Source organism: Hyaena hyaena, unplaced genomic scaffold, assembly GCF_003009895.1.
Source record: "Hyaena hyaena isolate Hyena2069 unplaced genomic scaffold, ASM300989v1 scaffold_74, whole genome shotgun sequence".
Taxonomy (NCBI): domain Eukaryota; kingdom Metazoa; phylum Chordata; class Mammalia; order Carnivora; family Hyaenidae; genus Hyaena; species Hyaena hyaena.
Genome location: NW_024080706.1, coordinates 1,475,141 through 1,499,983, shown reverse-complemented (window position 1 = coordinate 1,499,983; position 24,843 = coordinate 1,475,141). Strand labels below are relative to the sequence as shown.

The 24,843-nt window shown below is 42.6% G+C and overlaps 1 long non-coding RNA gene across 2 annotated transcripts in view; it reads right to left on the bottom strand.

Annotated features, from left to right (window-relative positions):
• Positions 1-23,837, bottom strand: part of LOC120232575 — a 29,486-nt gene extending 5,649 nt beyond the window's left edge. Inside the window, exons 1-2 of one of the 2 annotated variants that reach the window (XR_005528593.1) lie at positions 22,614-23,837; positions 9,151-9,268 (exon numbers count right to left, since the gene is read on the bottom strand). This is a non-coding gene — a long non-coding RNA (uncharacterized LOC120232575). Of the gene's footprint in view, positions 1-9,150; positions 9,269-9,702; positions 9,788-22,613 lie in introns of those variants that run through there. The other variant, XR_005528594.1, reaches the window with a different exon arrangement.
• Positions 23,838-24,843: the final 1,006 nt, after the last annotated feature.

Below are 24,843 nucleotides of genomic sequence, written 5' to 3'. Positions count from 1 at the left end.
TTGACTGAACTTGCTGCTAAATTGCAGAAAGGACGCAGGATAATGGAGTAACAAAGACCAAGCTCTGTGTGTCTTATCTGAGTACTAGGCTAATGGCGGTGCCCTATGCTACGATGTGAAAATCTGAGGGAGTAACTGATTCATGGGTAGGGAAATGGAAAGTTCTATTCTTACCTTGTCATTTGCCAAAATTGATACTCTGACCCAAAATATCGAACACAAAACTAGAAGGTTGAATTTTTTAGTCATTTTTGTTTAGCAAAAAGAGAGCAGACAGACCTAGGACTGGGTTCAGACAGACCTAACTAGGATTGTCCTTTCCAGGTTGCGTGGCCTCAGTCAAATTCCCTGGCCACTCACCACCATTCAATGCTTCAATTTTTTTGTCTCTAAAAGGGAATTAATATGCAGTGCCCACACAGCTGTCGATAGATTGTGTGTACAACTCCTAGCTCAGTTTCTGGCACATAGTAATTCCATTTCTTTTTATTATTATTATTCATTAATTTATTTTTAAAAATTTTAAAGTTTACTTATTTATTTATAAATAAGAGGGGGAGGGAGAGGAGGAGAATGAGAGGGGAGGGCACTGAGAGAGAGAGAGAGAGAGAGAGAGAGAGAGAGAGAGAGAGAATCCCAAGCAGGCTCCACACTATCAGTGCAGAGCCTGATGTGGGACTTGAACTCACAAGCAATGAGACCATGACCTGAGCCAAGATCAAGAGTTGGAGGCTTAACTGATCGTGCCACCCAGGCACCCCAGTAATTCAATTTCTTAAATGTTAGTTGTAGTTCTTTGAAATAACCTCTACAAGATAATGCTATTGTATGCAACAAATTCTTCCTTGTGGGGTTCCTGTCCATGTCTTAGCCTGGGTGACAGGATATGACATAGACAACACCTGAAAGGCAGTGGTGCCCACAGATGTCTCTTTTACCTGCTGTCTCAAGTCCCACATTTAAATGTTTCATTCCTTTGGTGGAAGGCTTTTTCCCTTCCTGAAAAACCCACTTAATTTTTTAAAATATTTTTATTTTAAGTAGGCTCTATGCCCAATTTGAAGCTTGAAGTCATGACTCTGAGATCAAGAGTCACGTGCTGTACCAACTGAGCCAGTCTGGGCACCCCGACCCTTAGAGAAATACCAATGGCCTTGAAAAACAGAATCGCTTAAAACATATTTGTCAATGATAGAAAGTCACCATCATATAGTGATTAAGCATGTGGATGCTAGAGCCAGGCTGCCTGGGTTTGAACCTCGCTTTTGTCACTTATGAGCTGTGTAACCTTGGGCAAGTTACCTGACTTCTTTGTATCTAAGTTCCCTTACATGTGACACTGGAACATTAATGATTCCTACCTTATGGAGTCGCTAAGAGTTTTAATGGAGCTAATATATATAAAATGATGCCTGGAAAATAATAACCACTATACACGTATGTGTTGAAGAAAATACAAAGAGTTCGGTTGTTAGCGACAGATGGCTTTGAGAAGGTGAGAGAAAGGCAAGGCTGGGGAGGCAAGAGAGGGCTGAGGGTTGCCGGGTCTCTGGAGGAAACAAGAATATGACACTGTGGGTAATCATGGCAGAAGCTGACAGCAGACCTTCTGCTTCTCAGTTTTGTCTTGTCAAGCCCTCAAAGCAAAAATCCCAGCATGGCGCCAGTGCCAACTATTAGAGCTCAGTTTTTCCCACCTTAGAAGTAGCCTTTAATCCAGGGTGGGCTCAGGCAAGGTAACATGCTTTTCTGCTCTTTCTGCTTTCTTCTGTAGAACTCTCTACCTGGAGACATGTCAAGGTGTCCTCTACCCACTTGATTTGGCTTGAGTGTGTGATTTCCTACGGCTTATCAAGGTCTTGACTGAGATCTGGCCACAAGATGGTCAGCAATGGTCATCATTTCTGATGTTATTTGAAATAGACTGGGGAGGTCAAGAAATGTGTGAGTTTCCTTTCCTGTCATCAATCCCTCTTAAAGGAAAATGCTTGGGCTCTTCTACCTGGATGACAATTGATTTTTTTTTTTTTTTTTTTTTTTTTTTACAAATAGTTTATTGTCAAATTAGTTTCTACATAACACTCAGTGCTCATCCCCAAAGTGCCCTCCTCCATGCCCATCCCCCCCTCCCCCCCACATCCATCAGTCCTCAGTTTTTGTCAGCATTCAAGAGTCTCTCATGGTTTGCCTCTCTCCCTTTCCCCCACCATTTCCGCCCTTCTTCTCCCGCTTGTTCCTCCGTCAAGTTCCTCCTAATCCTCCTATACGTGCAAACATATGATATTTGTCCTTCTCTGACAATTGATTTTTATCATTAATCTCCTACTGAGCTAAACTAGGGACAGAACATCAGCCTTTTTAGAAAAATAGGGCAGGAGAAAAGTCGGTTATTGAATTCCCAAACTCACCTGGACCTCTAGTAGGATCTAAGGAATACCCATCTGTTTTTTCTAAGGGCAGTGAAAATGTGGAGAAACTAGATCATTCAGACCCTGTTGCTGGGATGTAAAATGGTACAGCCACTCTGGAAAGCAGTTTGGCTGTTTCTCAAATAAATATGCAACTACCACACCACCCAGCGATTGCACACGTGCCCATTTTATCTCTATGAAATGACAAATTAGCTTTCACATAAAAACCTCATAGCAGTTTTATTGGTAATAACCACATTGGAAACAGTCCAGATGTCTATATATATATATATACACACACACACACACACACACACAGTATGATTCCATTTATATATTTTTAAATTTGTATATATATAATTCAATATAATTATATATAATATATAAAATGTATTTATATTTTATATATATACAGTATGATTCCATTTATGTAATATTCTTGAAAAAACAAAACAGTAGAAATGAAGAATAGGTTAGGTGTTGCCAGGCGTTAAGGAAGTGGTGGGGGCAGGAGATAAGTAGCTGAGGCTATAAAAAGATAACACAAGGAGTACCTAGGTGGTTCAGTCAGTTAAGCATCTGACTCTTGTTTTCGGCTCATGTCATGATCTTACAGTTTGTGCGTTCAAGCCCTGCATCAGGTTCTGCATGGAGCCTCCATGGGGATTCTCTCTCTCTCTCCTTCCCCTGCTCACTCTGTCTCTCAAAATAAAAATAAAGTTTAAAAAAATAAATAAAAATTAAAAAGAACACAAATAATCCTTATGGTGATGGAGATCTTCTGTATCTTGACAATATCAGTTCAATATCTGGGTTGTGATATTATGCCATAGAATATCTGGAAGATATTGAGTATGCATGTAAGGGAACTCTCTGAATTCTTTCTTAAAACTGGATGTGAATCTACAATTATTTCCAAATAAAAGTTTAATTTAAAACAAAGGAAACAAGAGAAAGAGTGTTAACTATCCCGAGACCCACCTTGAACTCTAGTAAGACCTAAATAATGCTTCTCAATTTTCCCATATTCCCTGCTCAAAAGAATTTCTAGTTATGGAAACACTTAACCAGATCAGAAGTCAGGCAAATGGATGTATTCCTGGCCACACAGTTAGGTCCTCAGTTCACCGACTGTTCAGTATGTCACTCATTCATTCAATGAGCATTTATAGTGCCACTCCTATGTCCCCAGGACTGTACTAAGTGCTGTGGGTACAGTGAGACAAATAATAGATTGTCTGTACCTGAATGGAGCTTACATTATAGTGTAGAGAGGAACAATATAGAACACACACACAATGAGATCATTTCAGGGAGTGGTAAGTACTAAGGATGCAGTAGAACAGGGTAATGCGGACAGTGTTAGGGGATGGGGACTCTTTTGATAGGAAAGTCAGGAAAAGTCTTTCCTATTAAGTGTTTTGATCTGAGACCTCAAAGGTGAAACAGCGCCCCAGAGCTGGGGAGAAGAGCATTGCTGCATAACCTTTGGCAAGGTCACTGTTGCAGTGTAAAGAATACATTGAAAGGAAGCAAGAATAGAAGTGAGGGGACCACTTCACAACCATTTCTGTGATGGTTTCCTTAACTAAGGTTTAGCAATGGAGACAATGGTGCCACTTTCTGGAATGAGAAAGACTGTAGGGAAGGAAGGAATTGGTTTGGTTGGAAGAAAGAAATCAAGAGTTCTGTTTAGTCATGCTCATTTTTTTTAAATTTTATTTATTTCTAGGAGAGAGAGAGACAGCATGAGCAGGGGACGGTCAGAGAGAGAGGGAGATACAGACTCTGAAATAGGCTCCAGGCTCTGAGCTGGCAGTCAGCACAGAGCCCGACGCGGGGCTCGAACCCACCAACCACGAGATCATGACCTAAGCGAAAGTCGGACGCTTAACCAACTAAGCCACCCAGGTACCCCTAGTCATGCTCATTGTGATATGTCTGATAGACATGTGCATTGGGCCACAAACTTGGTTCAGCCTCATTCTTTTCCTCATTCCCAGCCTGGGCTCCGTCAGCACTGTGTCACCCCCCCCCCCCCACCATGTTCAGACTTTAATGGCATTATCACCCTCCAAGGTGGCTTCCTGCATGGCAGCAAGGGTTTTGATTATGCATACCAGAAGTATAGAGTTAGCAGTCTGAGGGTGAACCATGAACAAAGGGAAATGGAAGCTAAAAAGGAACCTGACAAAGTCTTCATTTTTCCTTCTCCTATGGACAACTCAAAGATACGATATCTTCACGCAGCTCTTCCAGAGAAGTTCCCCATGTTGAACGAACACAACTTCTGAGTGACTTGCTGGGTCTTTTGGCAGCCTTCTCAGGTGGAAGCCAGGATGATAATGCAGCTCAGCACATCGTATCTCACCTCTGCCTCCTTTCCTTTTTTTCTCCTACACTCAATACCAAGGACTTGCACATCCCAATTAAAATCTCAGAATCTTAATCCTTGCCTTGGGCTCTGTTTTACAGAGGATTCAATTAAGACAACCTTCAAACAGAGATGTTAATTAAAAAGTTACACATCTAGAACTCAGGAAGGAAGTCAGAATTGGAACTACTAACTTGGTGAAACTACTAACTTGGGAAACATCAGAAGTTGCATAGCACTTGGGACCATAGGACTAATGCAGTCACATTGAGAGAGTCTGTGGATGGAAATATGGGTCAAAGAGCAAACCTGAGGCCCTCTGAAGCCTAATGTTCAGGAGAGGGGGATGGATCCAGCTGAAGAGAATTGAGAAAAAATAGTGAGGTAGAAGACAATCTGAGGATGTGTAGCGAATCAAGGCAAAAGAAGGGGAGAAAAATGGGAATAAGCAGGTGGGTCAAAAGTAGCTGAGAGGTCTAGAAATATGAGAGAGGATATCATTGGGTTAGGCAACAGAGAAATGAGAGCCTTGATGAGAGCAGTTTCAGTAAGGAAGTAGGATTGGAGTGGGTCGAGGAGAAAAAGGGAGATGAGGAAGTGGAAGTAGCTAACATCATAGACAAGTCTTTGATGAAATTTAAATTGAAATGAAGAAATAAAGTGGGTTACAGCAGGGCAGTCTGTTTGCTGGGCACTGTAGCGGGAAAATGTGTGTAGGAGACGTGTAGTGATTGGTAGTCAAGAGACCTAAGTTCTAGTCCTTTTATTTCCATGAACCAGCTAAGGAGGCTCTAGGTAAATCAGTTCTCCCCCCTCCACCCCCTCCCCCGGCGTTAGTTTCCCCATTTGCCAAGTCAGTTATCTCTTGTATTCTTTCCACCTCAAAAAAACTATGTCCTGTGGAGATGTTGAAGCTGACAGAGAAAGGAAGTAGGATCCTCAAGAGGACAGCGAGGGGAAGGGTTAAATAAGACGACGCATGTGAAGCACTTAGCATCTGACTAATAGGAAGAACCCAACACACTTCATTTATTACCAGAAGTAATAGAGTAGTATCAGTAGCAGAAACTTGCAGAACTTTGTGGTGCACTGTTGTGCTGTACACACAAGAAAGGGGGTTTGGATAAAAAAGGAAGGAGGAGAAGTGGACCAGGCAGTGTCTGGCAGGGCAGTGAGGACCACACTAGAAGAAGGTTGTGGAATCAGTTGTGGTTTAGACTTTATGACAGCGTCTCAGAACTGGTGGCTTCGGTGATGTGAGGCTCCACCAAAATGAAAGTAGTAGTGGGAAGGGTATGAGGCCAACTCTGGGTGCTGCTAATGTTCCATTTCTTGAGGGCGCATGGATGTGTTTTCTTTGCAATAATCCATCAATAACTCACTTAAAGTTCATACACCTTCCTGTACGTATGCTCTACTTAAACCAGATGGTTTATCTAAAGAAATGAAATTCAAGGGGTAGCACTCATTTTAATAAATGACAAAATGTTTCTCCCCTCCTCGTTTCCAGCATTACTCCCCCAGCCACATTCCCCACTGCATGAACTTGTTATTCTCACCAAATGAGTCAGTCACAATGGAAAAAATTTAATGGATTTTTACAGATTCTTGTTTCAGTGTAATGCCTTCCTTGTAAGGTCTTTAAAAAACGTGACATTCAAATAAAACCACTAAACCTCACCCTCCTTCACTTTATGGGTATGAATGCTGAAATGCTGGGTCCAGAAACAATACTCATCCTGGGATGAGAGCGTGAATGTGGATCAGAAATGTATGCATTCATTCACCTGACAATATTTATTAAGCACCTGCTGTAACTCAGATATTATTCTAGGCACTGCAGATACAGCAGTGAACAAGAGAAAACATCCTGTTGTGGTAGAGACAGAAAATGCACACAAAAACAAGCAAATCCCAGGCAGAGAAACAAGGAAGGGGGCATGAGATAGCAGGAACCAAAGGTGAGGTTTTGCTATGTGTGGAGGGCAGTTAGCAAAGTTCTCACCCAAAGGTGAAGGACCCGAAGGAGAAGAGGAATGACCATGTGGGTGTCTGGGAGAAAGGTGCTCTGTGCAGAGGGAGCTGCATATGGGGAAAACAGCCAGGGGGCCAGTGGGACAGGAGGGCAGTGAGCAAAGACCAGAGCAGAGATGATAGTCTAAGATCATAAGGCTTCCTCGGCCAGTCTAAGGACTTTGGGCTTCCCCTCTGAGTGAGACGGGAGCCCCTGGAGTGTTTTTCGTGGAAAGAATGACCTGATCTGACTTAAATTTTAAGAGTCACTCAGGGTGTTGGGAAGGAATAGACAGAAGAGCAGTAAAGACAAAACAAGTCATTCTGTGACACAGGTGAGAAGCGTTAGTCCCTTGGACCAGCTGTGCAGACAGCGAGAACTGGATGTATTTTATGGTAGAGATAGACAGTGTTTACCATTTGGGTTGTGGGACAGAGAGGAGTCAAGGGTTTTGTACTGAGCAGCTGGAAGAACAGATTTCTCTTCAACCAATATGTGGGTGGAATGGGCGTGGGTAGAAGGTTCTGAAGTACTGTTTGCACATGTTAGTTTGAGATGTCTACTAGCCATCCAAGGGGGGATTGCAAGGATGCAGTGGAAGATAATGAGGCTGGAACTTGAAGGAGAAGCTGGGACTGAAGATGTAACTTTGGGTGGTGGTGTGTGAAGCCATGAGACTGAATGAGATCACCTAGGAAGAGGATATAGGCAGAAAAGAGAAGTTGTCCAAGGAATGGCCCTCTGAGATCAGCCCTGCCCTAAATGCTGTTTCCGCTGCAGGAAGGCGATATCCTCATGCTGGAAGAATTGTGCCCATTTCGCCTTGTGCCAGATAGCTGATTCATACCACAGGTGTGAGGACAAATGGAGCAATACAGTGTCCTGGAAATCAGAACTCAAAGGAGACCAACTATCTCCAGTTAAAATTCCTCCTCTCCCTGACCCCAGTTCAGTTGGGATTTGAACTAGCAACCTAGAGGCAAGCATCTCCATCCTAGTACAGATTTGACAAGCACCCATGGCCTTCTCCTCTGGGGTTCTCTTCTCCAGGTCTAGCCCAGGGTATTCTCCTCTCCCAGAAGAATGCCGATCATTCTGTCTCTGGCCAAGCAAGGCATCCTTTCACACTGAGCTGGAGACTGAGGGATGGAGAAAGGGGCCCTCCAAGGCAGCAGGGGCTTGGATAGGAGACGTCCTACACATTTTACCCATTAGTTGAAACTCCTTTCATAATGTTTTCCATTCCCCTTATAATGAGTCATCAAATGAGCAGGGCCTCTGCTAGAAAGTTCATAAGAACCTTACAGGATTTGATAGTTTGAATGAAGAGAAGAAATAAATGGCTGATGGTAGCCTTGGAAGGCTGTAATCAGAGCTTCTTTTCAGGGTTGCTCTTTATCACTAAAACTAGATTACAAGGGAAATGAAGAAGAGTGTTGAGGAAGAAGCTCTCAGAATGACATCCAGTTTCCCCTCTTCCTCAGCTTTACTGTCACCACTCAGGCTCCCTAGGACTTGTCTGAGGGAGTTCCAACCAAGCAAAGCACCAACAGAGAGGAGAGAAGGTGGAGAAACAATAGCAGCAGAGATGGTGTTTATTGACGTAAACTTTCCAGTGCCCCGTCTCACTTTCCAGAGACGCCATTATTTTCTCACCTTAGCTATCATTCTTTAAAATGATGCTAACATATACTTGGTTTCCTACCCACTCCTTCCCACTCTTGGCTTGCTTCTTTTTTTTCCCCTTTTGTCTTCCTCTTTGTGGTAAAGGAGCAGTGGACAGACATAGCTATTCCACAGCTTTTGAAGTCCCAGTTGGTAGATGGCTGTCCCAAGGCTTCCCACGCTCCTTTTCTCTCACATTCACTAGAGACCCTACTCTTTGCTTTCCTACCCAAGAGGGAAAGTGGTCCAAGGAGCCCACCACTTGAAAGCAGAGGCAGTGTTTATGTAGCTGGTGCCCACCTGTTTCGGGATGGAGTTCCATCCAAGTCCGCTCTGGAAACTCAGCACACAGTAATAAAAACTGAGGAGTTTGAGATCCCTGGAGACGTGGAAAGACAAAACCCATTTTCTCTTATATTCAACAAGGGTACTAGAATACAATAGTGAATTACAATTCACTCTCTGCTTCTCATAACTGGTACGAAAGGAAATATTTTTGATGTGTTCAAACTCCACATGCTCCACATTCCGAACAATGGAAAGGGTGCCTTTGTTGGTGCTTCTCCACAAAATGGTTCCTACTGGGTATCAGGGGGAATCCTCAGCAGAATTCACAGAGGCAAGTGTTAAAAACAATCTTTTGTGCTAGACAAAATTTTGCTAAAGACATTGATAGTACTAGGTACCTTTTCTACTCCAAGGAGCTACCTCATAGTTTAGGCATCCAAAGTTTTCATTCCTCATTTATTCATTCAGCATCTTTTTATTGAACGACTACTATCCCAGGTTTGATGTTGTGTGCCTCTGAAAGAATAGAGAACAAGGCAGATGAGTCTTACAGTAAAAGCGATGGGAGAGGCAAAGAAAATAAACACATCTCCAAATCATTACACGTTTTAGTAAGTGTTATGAGATATCTGTGGGCTCCTAGCCCAGAGGGTGAGGTTTGATGAACTACAGGCTAAACATAGAAATAAATGTGAGTTGCATTAATGACTTGCTTTTACATGTAACTTAGGAAATATTCTTTTGAGATTCACAGCAGGATTTTAAAATGGAATTGCTTGCCCCAGAACTATAACATCAGCATTATCCATGATCTCATGAAGGCAGATCACCTCTCCTAAAATGCCTTTCAAGTGATGTGGCTTTGCCTCTGAGAGAAAGAACTCAAAAAAAACAGCCCGATTGCCCTGACAGACTCTACTGGTTGTCAGCTGTCTATCTAACTCACCCACCTCCTTTTCCACGATCTTGTGTAATGTCCGCAGAGGTCTTTGGTGACATTGTTCCCGAGACAATGGTCTAAAGCTCACTATTGGGAACTCGTCTGAGAAAAAAGTGGATAATGTCATTTCCTTAAGAGAGGTAATATTATGGAGGTCCAAAGGAAGCAATGTAGGTTGACATTTTCTCTTCTCATATGGCTTTCCTGGACTTAGCAAAGTAAATCTATACCATAGCCCTCTGCTTGTCCTTACTTTAACTCTCTGTTTTAGTTCTAGGGAGAGCACTATATTTAACCCAGCTTGATACAGATCTCATCAGCACAGGACTTGCTGACCTACTCCAGTTCTTTCTCTTTCTTCTATATCACCACTGACAAATGGTGCTTCCCCTAACAACACGCAACAAGCTGAGCATAAGAGGGATGCCCCCAGTGACTGGGTCATGTTTGTAAGGTTAGTTCCTGAATTGGCTTTCAGTCTTTCCACTTCTCCTCCCATCCCATCTTGACGGTGTCCTTATCACCTTTGCTGCCTACTAGTCCCATCCTGGGACACTCCCTATCAATTAATTTGGTCTTCAACCTGCCTGCTCTGCATCTCAGACTTGGACTAACACTCTACCTTGTGAACTAGTGTTATAGCCTTTTGTTCTGAGCTGCCAGCCTCCTTTGTTGGGAAGAAACCACTCCTCTCCTCTCTTCTCCTCTCCTCTGTCTCTGTCTCTGTCTCTGTCTCTCTTCCTTTAGGTGCTATGTCACAGCATCTAGTCTATATCCAGCCACAAAAGTGGGAGTGAGAACAATCACATAATTCAGACTTGAATCTATCAGACTCTAAAGTTTAACCAGTACATAATCCTATTGGTGAAAACTGAGTAGAAATAGTTAGAACATGTTTGGGCTTCTAAGTCTGTGGTTGAAAGAAAGGAGGAAAGAAGCAACTGAGCATTGTAGGTAATATAGTAGCCAGTGGCCAGTCCACCTGGAAAAGCCAGTGAGGCTGGTTCTCCACTGCGGAATAATTTTGTCTTGATACAATAATTTCTTTGTATTTCCTGATCAGCTATAATCATATCTAGAACTACTACTGAATCCAATACTTTTGGGGATGAGCCTATGTTTGAATAACAGCTGTCATATAAAGAATGGAGTTATTATGCAGCTAAGTGGCCTTCTGGAATATACTGTCATCAAAAGAACTTTTTTTTCTGGACACAGACATGTAACACTTTAAGAAAACCCATTTTGAAATATTAAGTAAACTGGAAAGTGACAATCTGCTTTTAAAAAGGAGTACCATGTAATTCTTTTAAACCTAGAACAAAAATATTGCCTGCTGGAACACATTATTTTTCACACACACACACACACACACACACACACACACACATAATGGATAATGACTCCAAAATAAACAAACAAAACCAAATGAGTGACTCCACTTGTGGGAAGGTAGAGTAGATATATGTTTCCCTATTCCTCCCTGGAGGAACAACTGAAAAATACAACTAGGAACCCTGGATGTTATATATCAAAGAAATGTAAGAAAACTCTAAAATGGGAGAGAAGAAGGTAGACTGTCTAGGAAAATTAGGACCCATGGAACACAACATTGGTGAGTTCTCATCTCATATATCCCAGACTTGGAGCTGAAGAAACTGGCAACCTGGAAATGCCAACAGGCACAGACAAAAACACAAAAACAAAAACCCACAACAAAGGTCTACTCTCTGGCCAACGTTGTAGGAAATGAGTAGCCTAGCAAGATAGAAAACTTTTAGATAATGACTGCTCTGCTCTAGACAAACAGCACAGAAAAAACTGTGACCCCACTCCCACTCAGCAAAGATCTAGTGGAAAGCTTAGACTCCACCGTCACCAGGCTGGAGCAAGCCCCCTAACACTACCAATTCCCTTTCAAGGTGGTATTAGAAAAAGCTAAGTAGGGAACTAGGACTTTCCTTGTGCCAGGTGGTAATTAGAACCCCCATTTCAGTATTAGTGGAGAGCAGTGGGAAACCATCCCCACTCAGCAAAATAATGAGGTGCTACTACTAGACCCCCAAACAAGAGTGATGTTAGAGGAGACTTAGTGAAGAATCAGTACCACTGCGGCTGAGTGTGGCCACTCTTCCAATGGTACTAGTGGAGCTACATGGGAAATAGTAATGAGACACTCATCCTCCTCCAGGGAAATATCAATGGAGGTCTAGTAGGCAGCTGAACACCCACCTCTGGCCAGCAATAATGAGGAGTCCCCCTTGGGTACTGACAGGTCAAGTGGGAAACATGGCAGTAATTATGTGGTGGCCTTACCCCCTTCTCCTGCCAGAGAGATGTCAGCAGGAGCCAGAAGTCTTCAATAGATTCAGAGTCTTAGTGAATCAATAAGACTCAAATGTCTAGGCCTCAATACTAATCACTCATCATACCAGGAACCAGGAAGATCTCAAACAGAAAGAAAAAAGAAAATCAATAAATACCTTCACCTAGATGGTAGGAATGTAGGAATTATCTGACAAAGATTGTATGGCAGTCCTCAGAAAATTCCTTCAAGGAACAATTAGGAACATATCTGAAAGTAAAGAGACTATTGAGTATCTCAGCAAAGTAATAGAAAGTCTCAGCAAATAAATACAACGTATAAAGAATCAAATGGAAATTTTGGAACTGAACAATATGATAGCTGAAATAAAAGCTCAGTGGATGGGCTCAACAGGGGAATGGTGAGGACAAGAGAATCAGTGAACTGGAAGATGAAACAACAGAAATTACCCAACCCTAACAACAGAGACATATGCTGGGAAAAGTAAAACCAGAAATGAACAGAGCCTCAGGGTCAGTGAGACTCTAACAAAAAGTTTAGCATTCATGTCATCAGAGTCCCAGAAGAATAGAAAGAGGGCAGGGCTAAAAACAAAAGTACTAGAGGCTGGAAACTTCCCAAAACTGGCCAAAGCTACAAATCCACAGATTTAAGAAGCTGAGAAAACTCTCAAGCAAGATAACCCAAATAAATCCACCCTAAGATACAGCACTGTCAAACTTCTGACCACTAAAGAATCTTGCAGGCAGTGAGAGAGAAGCAGTGCCTTACCTATAAGGGGGAAACAATTCAAACGACAGTAAATTTCTCATATGAAACTGTGGAGGCCAAAATGAAGTAACCCATTTTTTTAGTGCTAAAAGAAAAGAATTGTCAACACAAAATCTTATTGTATTCGGCAAAGATATCATTCAGTAATAAAGAGGAAATCAATATATTCTCAGATAAAGGAAAGCAAGAGAACCAGTCACCAGCCTTACCCTAAAAGAATTGCTAAAGGAATTTCTGTGAACCGAATAGAAATAATAAAAGAAGAAATCTTGGAACACCAGAAAAGAAGATGAATAGACATGGGAAGCACACATATGGGTAAACACAATAGACTTGCTGTCTCCATTAGAGATTTCTAAATTATGCTCAATAGTTGAAGCAAAAATGTTAACACTGTTTGATATGGTTTTAAATCTATGTAGAGGAAATATTTAAGACAAATATAAAGGGAGAATGGTAAAGAGAAATAAAGAGTAGGGGCGCCTGGGTGGCTTAGTCGGTTAAGCGTCCGACTTTTGCTTAGGTCATGATCTCGCGGTTCATGGGTTCGAGCCCCGCGTCGTTCTCTGTGCTGACTGCCAGCTCAGAGCCTGGAGCCTGTTTCAGTCTATGACTCCCTCTCTCTCTGACCCTCCCCTGCTCACACTGTCTCTCTCTCTCTCCTAGAAATAAATAAAACATTTAAAAAAATTTTTTTTAAAAAGAGAAATAAAGAATAATAAAGTGGCTATACTTCACTCAAACTGGTAAACGTTGATGTTAGTAGACTGTGATAAACTATGTGTATATAATGTAACACCTAGAGCAACCAATAAAAATACCACTATACAAAGAAATGCACTAACAAAGCCTTCAGATAAATACAAATGGAATTCTAATAAAACGTTCAAGTAAACCACAGGAAGGTAAAAAAGCAAAAATAGGGACATGAAAAACAGAGTAAAGGAACAGACAAGATACATAACAGCAGACTTAAGCCTGGAGATATAAGTAATTATAGTAAGTGTAAGTGGCCTACATATACCAACTAAAAGACAGAACGTGGCAAAGTGGATTTAAAAACATGATCCAATGATATGCAGACTATAAAAAACTCCAAATATAATGATGTAGGCAAGTTGAGAACAAAAGGATAAAAGGGTCTACCATGAAAACATTAATCAAATGAAAGAGTGACTACATTAATATGAAATAAAGTAGACTTCAGAGCAAAGCAAATTACTCGAGCCAGAGAAGGATATTATATTGAGAAAAGAGTCGTTCTACCAAGAAGACCTAGCAATCCTGAATGTGTATGTACCAAACAACAGAGCAGCAAAATATATGAAGCAAAACTGATGGAATTGGAAGGACAAATAAACAAATTTATGGTTATTCCGGGACACGTCAACATCCCTTGCTCAATAATTGATAGAATACCCGGAGAACAAATTGGCAAAGATGTAGGATTCAACAGCAGTATCAACCAATAGGAACTGACCGCCATTTAGAGAGCACTCCACTTAACAATAGCAGAATATATATTCTTTTTGAGTGTCTAAGGAGCATATAGCAAAATAAACCATATCCTACTCTATTAAAACCAAACAAAATAAATCCTCAAAAGGCCTTGTTAAAAGGATGAAAATGTGAACTATAGAATGGGAGGAAATATTTGGAAATTATATATTTGTGATATAACTTGGATCCAAAATATATAAGAATTCTCAAACTTACTATAAGAAGACCCCAAAAAAAGCCAATTAAAAAATGGGCACTGTATCTGAACAGCGAACTTGACAAATATAATATCAGATGCCAAATAAGCACATGAAAAAGTTCTCAATATTATTAGTCACTAGGGAAACACAAATCAAATTATATAGAAATATTACTACACATATCTTAGAATGGCTAAAACGAAACTGTCTGGCCATATCAAGTGTTGGTGAGGATGGAGAAAAACTAGCACTCTCACACAGGACTGGTGGGAAAGTAGTACAAACACTTTGGAAAACAGGTTCAACTATTTGTTAAAAAGTTAAACACACTCCTAACATGTGATCCAGCCATTCTATTCCTGGGTATTTACCCAAGATACATGGAAGTGCCTGACCACACAAAGACCTATTTGTGAATGTCCATAGGAGCTTTATTTTTAATAATCCCGAGGTGGAAACAATCCAAATATCCATCAACAGGTAAACGGGCAAACAGTTATCAAATGATTACACAGCAACAAAAAGGAGTAAATTATTGATGCACGTTTCAAATGGATTGATGTCAAAATAATTTTGCTGAATGAAATAAGCCAGACAAGCAAGGATATATAATGCATGATTCTATTTATATGAAATCCTAGAAAATGTGAAAGTAGATCAGTGATCATCTGGGGATTGGGGATGAGGGACAGATGGGGAGAGATGGGAAGGAGGGATTACAAAGGCACATGAGCAAATTTCGGCAGGTGATGAATACGTTCTTTATTTTGATGGTAGCAATGGTTTCATGGGTCCATACTTATGTCAAAGTTTATCAAACGATATGCTTTAAATGTGCACAGTTCATCACAGGACAATTACAAAAAATACACCTGTTAAAAAAAGTCTATGCTAATAAAGTTTCAACCACTTACCACAATTATTACAGAACTCTTTACCTCAAGTAGTATTTGTTGAGCATATATCTAATGCAATCGGTTATAATCAAACCATAAAATAACATTAATGTAAGACTCCAATAGTTTTAGATTTCTTCCAAAGTCATCAAAATTAATTGCAACATTTGGTTTGAAGGACTTCAGATAATTATCAAAAGATAATTCAAAAACACTGTTTCCTAAACAGATGAACACAAGGGAAGGGAAACAAAACTAATACAAAATAGTAATATAATAGGGGCACCTGGGTGGCTCAGTCGGTTGAGCACCGACTTCGGCTCAGGTCATGATCTCGCAGTTCATGGGTTCGAGCCCCGCGTCAGGCTCTGTGCTGATAGCCAGCTCAGAGCCTGGTGCCTGCTTTGGATTCTGTGTCTCCCTTTCTCCCTGACCCTCCCCTGCTCATGCTGTCTCTCTCTCAGAAATAAATAAAACATTAAAAAATAATAATAACATAACAATAATATAAAAAACAAAACATAAGACATTCTTAAATATGAAGAACAACTGGAGGGGTTGTGGGGGGGATGGGCTAAATGGGTAAGGGGCTTAAGGAATCTACTCCTGAAACCATTGTTGCACTCTATGCTAACTAACTTGGATGTAAATTAAAACAAAACACTGTTACCTAAGTAAGTATAGAGAGTTTTAATTTGGGGATATAACGGTTATTGGAAATTTGTTATAATGAAAGAAGATAAATAGAAATAATTTTTAACTAGGGAATTAGAACCCTCTATTTAAAGTAGTATTTGGCTTACAAACCCTTTAACTGCACTCAACCTTTGAGATACTTATCCCATAGAGTGAAACGATATGTAGAACAGGGTGGTCAAACTGACCCAGAGTAGCAACCAATGTCAATTAAGACTATTGAAAACGTTTGTGCAGTTTTTTTTCAAATCTGTTGTCCTTTTCTTATTTAAAACTTTAGTTTTAACATTCATTCATTGGATCCCAAAGTCCTACCCTTATGAGTAGGTGGATTTATTCACGTGTGTATTGAGTTTCTTGTGAAATCTGCCTTGCTTGTTCACACCATAATAAGGTCTTTCCAAGGTCATATTATTACTCCTAATAACAGCATCAGTACGATTTGTAATGCTGATTTTTCTTCATGCTGAAGCACTGCATGTGTAGCCCAGAAACCGCACACTGCCTGCTTTTACCTGGTTCTGCCTGGGTATTTTAATCAGCAAGAGAGAAGGGTTTTCTCTAAATCCATAGCTATTACACGGTAATAGCTTGTGAGTAGTTTCATTGACTTACAATGCAGCAGCGATAGGCAGATGAAGATTCCTCCAGACCCGGTCTAAAGCACAGGCAACTAAATCTTAAACTAAGACAGTGTCTATGGAAAGAAAGAGGGTGGATCCTGGTTGTAGTGCGGAAACAAAAGCAGAAGTTGACTCACTTGAGTGTGTTCATCCTCTAGACATGCTGTGACTTCAGAGGCTGGTAGAGGAAAAGAGTAGAAATCTGGGAACTGCCAGACACAAGACTAGGGCACCGGGATTGTAAAATAGGACTGGCCATTAATGGGGGCATGAAGCAGCCATCGACATAATATCAAGTAAAAAAAGATGTGGCTTAGGACAGCATCTATATCTAAGTGGAAGCTTTGGGGCAGAAAGAGCAGGATTTTCTAGAAGCTATGGTCTGTGGGCCTGCTCTGGCTTGTCATCTGTTTTTGTAAATAAAGTTTTATTTGAATATGTCTATTCATGCTACATTGGTAGAATTGACAGGCACTGTAGGGTTTCCAAAACCAAAAATTTTCATATCTGACCTTTCAACAGAACATGTTCGGCAACTCCTGTTCTACGAGAAGATGAGGGTTGGAGTCAGCATTGTGGTCCCAGTTGACATGTTTGGTTTGAAGACACACCCTAGGTATGGGCTGAGGGAAAAGAGGGAAATGGTAAGGTACAGACTGTCAAAACCATAACTGAATGCTCTAGAGTTCAGTACCTCAGGTATAGGCAGACACCAAGGCAAAATTTCATTCCTATTGACAGGACAAGCATGGTGGGAATTAAGTCAAGAATGAGGCTCAGTAGAATTGTGGGATTCAAGCTTACCTCAGTTATGGAAGATGCCAAATCTAGGACAGTGAATCCAATTTCGGTGACCTGCTGGTAGGTTTCAACCAATGGCCAGTTTTAAGTGCTCAGTGGTCGCCAGAGCTGGAAGGCAGAGGCTGAGCCAGAAGGAAGGAACTATCGAGTCCAAATAATTTGGATCTTTCTTCTAGAAAACAGGAGTATGGTGCTATCCTATTTCCTCTTTAGTATGGTAGCTTGTCACCTCATCAGCCAAAGGTGTTGAGATTAAAATGTCTCCTGTGTAGGGTTCTAGATTTAGCAAATAAAAATACAGGACAATGAGTTTAATTTGATTTTCAGATAAGCAGTGAAAAAATTTTTTAAATATAAGTATGTCTGAAATATAGCTTCTGACATATTTATGATAAAAATGATTTCTTTGGAATTTAAATTTAACTGGATTCATGCATTTTGTCTGGCAACTTCATTCCTAGGACACTGGCCACCTTTGTTATAAATCGTGACTAAACCAAACAATGTTTTGACTTCTGGGAAAGCAAGAAATTTCTAGTCCTTAGGTTTCTCTTGTAGTCTTTTTTTTTTTCTTTTTTTCTTTTTTTTTTTTTTTGCCTCTAACTCCCTACACATACAGACTTCTTCTTTCTCACCTCTTTCTAGTTCCTCTCTACCACTTCCTTTCAAGGGCTGTCTGCTAGAGAGGACCGACTGCATCTACCAACACTTCCAAGAATTATAATATGGCTTCAACTGCCATTGATTAAACCAGTAAAAGGGCTGAAAACTGAGAAAGAAGAAGTCAATCTTCTTAATGTGACTCACAGGAAGGAAACCTGGTGAACAGACAGTTGGATGATAGGCTTCTGACTCACAGAAAATTTCTTGGCTAAAGATTTGTAGACAGCCATCACCGTTAGTTTGCCATTGACAAACCGCTAAAGTTTCCCTAGCAGCACAGAGTGTTGTATTGATTAAAAAACAAACAAACAAACAAAAAACCCAAAAACAAAAACAACAAAACCCATGGGTTTAGATGAGCTGCTGAGCACTTGATGGTTCCAAACATTGGATTAAAATGAGCTTTTTAGGTATTTGCAGAAAGCCTCAGGTAAAAAGCAGAAGGCTCTATGAGGGCCGTGCTCATGGTTTCAAAGCATTATACCAGCATTGTGTTCTGTGAGGTTGTTCTTAGGAGAGACTCAGGAGAAATCACAACTGTGTGACTTGTTCTATGCTGCAGGCAGTGGACAAGCCTCACCTATAGTGAAGAGGATGTGGGCTAAGATTATTCTCAGTAATGACTTGAAAAGCTTGGGTATTTTTTAAGAGGTGTAGAAAATATTAAACTGATGTGATTTTACTATTCCTCCCATAGATCATATCTCTAGCAATGCTTCCACCATGGTAGTGGTATTGGAGGTGCCCAGAGGTGCCTGTATGGGTCTCCCTTCAAGAAAGAACTTGCCGTTCAGCTGTAAGGTGTGCAGTTAGCTCACAGATATTATCTCCTCACAGAACAGCCTCCAGATATTAGCACCTTAGACTGCTTCATCTTTTGAGCTGGGGCAGCCCCCAGCTAATGGCTGAGCAATAGCCGGTACTAGGCCTGGCCATTTTTTTTCAACATGAGATTCCTCTAATGAGTGATCTGCGTTCTGGAATTCCCCATTGCATTGGCCGAAACTTAGCATGGTCTGAGGCTCTCCCTGTCCAATCTTGCTTTCTCCATCTTTTATCTTTGCAAGTGTCACTCTCTGATAAATCTCTTGCGTTCTTAATTCTGTCCCAAGTATCTGCTTCTCCGGGCACACTTGACACAGCCATCATAGCCCCCAAGGAAGTGGGCAGGCCAGGTGCCAATCTAGCAAAGGAAAAGATATTTTGAGGGGAACATTCTGTACCAGAAAGGAAGGCACGGGGAAAGGCATACTCTTTCCTGCCCAGGACAGTACAGTAATGAGAAGAGAGGTGGGGGTAGGGTAAGCCCTTCACATACTAGGGTGCCTCACGTCCTCCTTGGGGCCAAGCCTTGTTGGGGAGGGAACCATGGGTGCGTTCAGAAAGGTATGGGGAGACTAATACTATTGGAGCCAGTGACCTATTCCTCCCATATAAGCTGGAGGAGGCTGAAAGCATCTAGTGGAAGCCCCACATTTTTCACGGCTTGAGTAGGACAGGGCAGCATTAGAAGATCGAGGGAACTTGGTGGTCAGCGATGTGATATATCCCTGTGTTGCAACATGCCCTGCTGAAGGTCAGGGTTGGCTGGCAATGCAGAGACCTGAGGTTTAGAAATGGAGGCCAGTGAGATCAAGCAGTCTGAGCTCTAGGAGGAATGGCAGCATCAATGTCCCATGACTACAGATGCCGTAACATGTCAGTAAACAAACTAGACCAGGGACAACTGAGGATAATAGCAGGGTCCAGAAACCCAGCAGGTGAGCCCACCAAGACCAGAGTTTGCCATCCTTATTCCCATACCCACAGATGCACAGTAAGGACACCTTCATCAACCAGAGGCCCAGGTGCTATGTTGGAAGGCCAGGGGATGGTGGAAGAGGCCAAGATACGCTAAGTCCAGGCCTTCCCTCCTAGTTCTATGGGGTTGGGAAAGTACAAAGGAGGTTTGATCAGTTATAGAAAACAAAGGAGCTATGTGTTTTTGCATGTCTGAGTGTGTCAGAATCAGTTGGTGACCCCATTGCACTTGAATAAAAGCATTTTACATTTTGAATGTTAGCCCAAGCAATGGAGTTAAGGAGAGGTCAGGCTTAGCATCTCCTAAGTCATATCTGAACAGCAACTTCCTGCAGAGAAACCTCCACAGGTTGGATAAATTACAGATATGTGTACGGTGAATGTTTGGCTGCTCTCTGGACCACACTTTTCAAAGGATGGGAGATAAACCACCGGTGATAGCCAGAGTGATTTTTGGTTGTGTGTAAATAGCATCAATTAGCATTGAATCACACCCAGGTATCCCATTTTAGTTTCTCAAATTTCTCAGCCCTTCTGATCACATAAGAGCAAATTTTGGCGATAGCCTTGTCTCTGACCTCTTGAGCACTTTCCAGTTCCCATCCTTAACAATGTGAGAACAGTACTGACGGCCTTCTATCCCCAGTCCATTCTGCATGAGACAGCCACCAGGACCCTTCAACAGAGACCAAGCAGTGCCCCATCTGTGCTTCAGGCCCCCTGAGCACCTCCTCATTTAACTCACAGGGAAAGCCCAAATCCCTTCCGTGGTGCCAAGGCCCCACTTGGACTGACTCTTCACGCTGCAGCCCCACCCACTCTTTTCCACTCATTCCCTTCCCTTCATGGCAGTGGCCTCCTGCTGGTCTTGAATATTCTTTCCCCCATGTACCAGCACAGCTCACATCTCTTATCTGTCAGGACTTCACACAGTTGCCCCTGGTTATATTATTCTGGATTGCAAGTCTCTCCTACTCTCCTGTCTTTTTCTGCATTTTGCATGTGTGCATGTGTGATATATCTTACTTCCTGGATTTTCTCTTTCCCTTCCTGGCAAAGCAAATGCAAACACAACAACAACAGCAACAACAAAACCCCACTAGATGCTATTATTCCACCCTTCTCAGCTTCTGGAAATTCTGATACATATTTACATATATATTTATATTATAGATCTTCCTAGACTTACAATGAGATTCTGTCCTAGACTTACAATGCGTCATAAATCGAAAATATCATACGTTAAAATCTATGTAATACCTTTAACCTGCCAAACATCATAGCTTAGCCTACCCTACCTTAAACGTGCTCACAATGTATACCTTAGCCTACAGCTGGGCAAATCATCTAACGCAAAGCCCATTTGATAATAAAGTGTTGACTCCTTCATGTAATTTATGATTACTGTACTCAAAACGACAAACAGTAGGGCTGTGTGGGTGCAGGCTGGTTGTGAGCCCTACCCCAGTGATCATGTGGCTGACAGGGAGCCGAGGATTGTTGCTTCTGCCCAGCATCACCAGTGAGGACCCTACTGCCTATCATTACCTGGGGGAAAGATCCAAATTCAGAATTCCAAGTACAGTTTCTACCTGAACATGCATCATTTTGACACCATTGTCAAGTTAGAAACCATAGAGTCAAAGCATCCTAAGTCAGCACTGTTCTGTCCATGTTCCTTCTAGATGTGAGATTTGGGTTGTAGAAGGTCAAGGGAAGAGAATGTGGAACCTTCTCGGCCTAGCTGGTCTCTCTTCTTCTGCCTCCCCTCCCCTTCGCTCCCTCTTCTCCTGATCAGCGATCTGGTGAGCTCTCTGCTGCAGCACATTGCAGAGCTGGTCCAGGAGGGCCAGAGCCCCAGGCTGGGTGGCCCCGCTTCCCCACACTGCCTGGCTGTGCCACACAAGAAACGTGTGCCAGGCTGGTGCTTCGGAGGCCGCGCTTCAGAGTCACGGTTGTGTTAGACTGAAGCCCACACACAAACCTAGAACCCTGGAATGGAGAGTGGGCTGGGAAGCCGCCGCAGGCCCCGCTCCGCCCAGCTGTCTGACTCGGCACTGTTTCCCCTCGTCACCACAGCACCCGGGTCTGGGTTGTCAGGGAGATACGAAGGAGCATTCCGATGAGAAAGAAACTCTCCCGAGCGCGGGGGGCAGCAGTCATGGAGGGCCCCACCCAGATCCTTGGCTCCGCCCCTCCTCCCACCCCCCACAAGAATCTACACATGGAGCTGGAACCGGAATTCAAACGGGAGCCGTGCTCACACACATCCCTCGGTTCTCGGTGCCCTTTGGGAAGGAGATTCTTGCTGCTGGATTTGTGGACTTCTCCAAGCTTCGGGGGTGGATTTGTGTTTTGAAAAGACACCTGTGTTTCTTCAAGGTTCAGAGAGATTAGTGGCGGAGCTACTCGGTTCGCATAGGGAGTAAGGCTGTGACAGGGCCCTTGATCACCACGGGGGCCCTGGGAAAATGGAAGAAGAGAGGCGGGACAACGCCCCAGGGCCTGGGATTCCTGCTGTGAGTTCACCTGCCTTCCGAGCAAGGTGCACTGTGAGGAGACATCTACACAAACTCCAAGAAGCCAACACTGCTGTCCAACCGCTAACTCTCCGGCCAAGCTGCTCCGTTTCTACATGCCAATACCTGAGTAACAGGATCCAGTTTGACAAGCCTTTGGGAGCACACGGAGATGACATAATAATGCTGCCAAGCACCCTAGTGCTCGCATCTTTATGGAGCTTGTGTTCCTTCCCATAATCCTCTGCACGGGAAGAGGGCTTTATTTCCCCTACTTTACAGATGAGAAGACGGAGATGGAGCAACCTTCGGCCACCAAAAACTAGAAGGAAAAGGATTGCAACCCCGGGTCTCATGATCTAAATGTGGGGTGTTTCCCAGTCCCTGCCAGTAGATGAGTTCCTTAAAAACGAGCTGCACGAGTCTGAGGCCTGAAACCACAGGCCTTACCGATGTGGCTGCAAACTGCTGCTCTCGGCCAGGAAGAGAAAAGCCAAGTAGAAGAAAAACCACACTGCCCTGGAGGACCTTAGCACGTCTCACACACGCCGAATATTTACATGTGTTCCCCACACGGTCTCTATGGCAACTGGCAGAAGTACAAAAACGCTTGGTTGATATTTGTAAGAAGACAAGGCGAGAGTGCTCCAAGATCCTCTTTCTCCCAGCAGGCAGAGCTATTTCCATCCACTGGCTTCATGACTCTCCCAGCAGCCATTTGGCATGAAGACCTCAAACAGTGGGGAGCCAGAGAATTGGTCCAATAGGCGTGTGGACCTTACAGGGTAGAAGGACTTCATCTCCCGCTCCCTCTTCCAGGCAATTATGCACAGAGTCAGGAAGGGATTTTGTTATTAAGAAGTCTCAATGGTAAGGAGCTGAGAGTTTGTGGTTTCCAGTTTTTAACCACAACATTGAAGGCGTGTCTCCATTTTTCTTATGGTTTCCAGCGCACACCATTATCTAATTCTCCCTGAAGAGTCAACGTTGCTTTATGATGCACGTATATCAGTGATGTGCACTGGAGACTCTAAGCCAGCAAGCAACATCTTTCTCAGAAACCTCCCTCCTCGGCCCCTTTCCCGCATCGTGCCTTGAAATTGCCCCCTCCACCTTTTCTGCCACAAACACGGCATGGGAAATCTGTAGCCACGATTAAAACTAATTCAACTCCACATATGTGCAACAGAATATTTAACTCTCAGCACGCCAGTCTGTGACTTATATGACTTCGTGGCATTTGTTAGTGGCTTGGGTGTCAAAACCACCATCCAGCGTGTTCTGGGAAAAACAAGAATAAGATGACTTTCAAAGATCTTACAAGCTAGCTTAGCTAGGCTCTTATATAGACTGAACAAAACCTTACACCTTCCACGTGGGACCAGCACATCTATCGAAGCCCATGTGAGAAAGAAAGTCCCTCTGCAAATGTCCCAGGGGAGGCCAGGTTCAGGTGCAAGGAGCTGGTACAGTTGTCTAAGACTAGTGCTCATGCGACCTTGCTTGAGTTTAACACAAGGCATTGGTATGGTCCTGCGTTTCTTCATTTATCTTTGAATCTGTGTTTTCTAAGTGAAGTCTGAGGGGATAGCGATGCGAAGTTCACTGGTGATCCTGCACCCCACCCCGACCTCCTAGTGTCCCTAGTGACCCAAGTGCCTTGTCCCCACCACCATTCTGTGACTGCTGCCACCTTCACCCAGGGGGGCTTGCCAGGTCTTTTCTGCAGGCAGGATACCCCATGCTCCCTTCTGCTCCCAGTAGGAGACCTAGGAGCAGATGCAGGGTGGGGCACGAGAGTTGTGTCGCCAGACGAAACATACTCCAGCGACTCCCCGTATACAGTCTAAGCAAGTCTTGAATGGCTGTCATAAATAAAGCCAATCCTGACTTCCTACCAGTTCAATTACAGCAACTTATATTCCCCAGAACCCATTTAAACCATAAAAATATCAAAACTAATTATGAAAGAGATATGTGAGTACTATGAGGTCACCTCCTAAGTACATTTAAGACATTTGATCTATGTACTATATCAGTATAATCATGACCTTACTATATGTATATGCATAAGCTCTTACAAGCATTTGTTTATTATGGAAAATCAAGCACAATGTAAAATTTACATCCTACGTGTGCCTTGTGGGAGATCTTCTTGCAGAGACTGGACTGACTGAAGCTTTGTTCTCTAAACTTGGGCAGACATTTTAGGTGTTGAAAAGTGTCATTTTGATGATGATTTCTTTCAGCGCTTCCTTTGGAAAGGAAGAGTTACAAATAACAAGGCACAAGATTCCCCTCAGAGGTATATTTTTAGCAAAATAACACCTTGTAAATTTTCTTCTTGTGCTCAACA